This window comes from Octodon degus, unplaced genomic scaffold (assembly GCF_000260255.1).
Source record: "Octodon degus isolate 3935 unplaced genomic scaffold, OctDeg1.0 scaffold00032, whole genome shotgun sequence".
In the NCBI taxonomy this organism is placed as follows: domain Eukaryota; kingdom Metazoa; phylum Chordata; class Mammalia; order Rodentia; family Octodontidae; genus Octodon; species Octodon degus.
In genome coordinates this window covers 2,939,425-2,940,590 of record NW_004524608.1, presented here as the reverse complement: position 1 = coordinate 2,940,590, position 1,166 = coordinate 2,939,425, and the positions used below count along the sequence as shown (strand labels likewise).

The 1,166-nt window shown below is 62.8% G+C and overlaps 1 protein-coding gene across 1 annotated transcript in view; it reads left to right on the top strand.

The window, feature by feature from the left end:
- The first annotated feature begins 539 nt into the window (after window positions 1-539).
- Chrnb2 (cholinergic receptor nicotinic beta 2 subunit) overlaps window positions 540-1,166 on the top strand; it is a 25,075-nt gene continuing 24,448 nt past the window's right edge. Inside the window, exon 1 of the mRNA XM_004629806.2 lies at window positions 540-557. The gene's annotated coding sequence lies outside the window, so the exon portion shown is untranslated. The remainder of the gene's footprint in view (window positions 558-1,166) is intronic.

The following is a 1,166-nucleotide window of genomic DNA, read 5'->3' as shown; positions in this document are numbered from 1 at the left end:
CTCCGCTCCGGGGCCGGCGGGCCGGGAGCCTCCGGCCTCCGCTCCGGGCTCCGCCGCCGCCGCCGCCGCCGCGGTCCTCACTTCCTGATTCCCCCTTCGCCAAGATGGCGCCGCCGCCACCTCCGGGACGGCCCCCCCTTCGCTCGCTGGCACCCCCCCTCGCCGCCGGAAGTCGCGCGCCCCTCCTCCTCAGCGGCCCCGCCTCCGTCCCCCTCACGTGACCTGCCCGCTCTGGCCCTCTGCACGTGGCTTCTCAGTCCTTCCCGCCCCCTTGTTCTCGCCTGTCTCCCTCCACACGTGATCCGGAGAGGCAGGTTCGCCTCTATGAGCGTCTCCGTGCGTACTTACGTACGTCACGCGAGCATGCGCGCCGCGGCCCCGCCGCAGAGCTCCCCTGTCACGTGACCCGGCGCCTCGTGCTCCCAGGGGCTCTGTGCGCGGGACTCTGCTTCCTGCTCTCTGTCCCTCTTTCTCCGCCCCCGGGCAACCGCGAGCCTGCGGAGCTTCTGGTGGGCAGAGAAGAAAGGAGGGCTCTCAACAGCCGCGGGGGCTTCACAGTGCGTGTGGGCCACGCCGTCTTATGGGCAGGGTGCCTGGCCTCTGCGCTCCGCCCTGCATGGGCGTGCTGTCTCCACTGTATGGGGGGGCGCGTGGTCGGAAAGGAGCCTGAAGCTCTGGTACAGAGCCTTGGATTCGCTTCCTGGCCCCTGCCTCTGACTCGTGCGACCTTGGGCTAAGCACTTTCCCGCTGAGCCTGAGTGCCCTTGTCTGTAAAAGGCCTTAAGAAAGATGTTGCCGATTTGGACTTTTCGAAAGGATTTGATGCGAGGAAACGTAAAGTTCTGAGTCTTGGTCAGGTATGCCAGAAGGATAGTCAGTAGCTGACCTCTGGCACTTTTCAGTTCCCCACCCCCTTTCCCCTTCCGGTCTAGGTGACGTTGGAGAGGGACTGCATGGACTTTATGCACAGAACTAAGGCAGAAAACATTAACCTGTCAGTAGGATCGAAAGGGACACACTTGGGTAGATCTCGTTTTCTATACCAAGCCTAAAGAGCTAACAACACATTGTCGCAGTGGTCTTGGCGGCTGTCGTAAGTGGCAGGACCTCCCGGCTCTCGCTAGGTGGCAGCATTACAAAGGACAAATTTAGCTAAAAATCCGGAG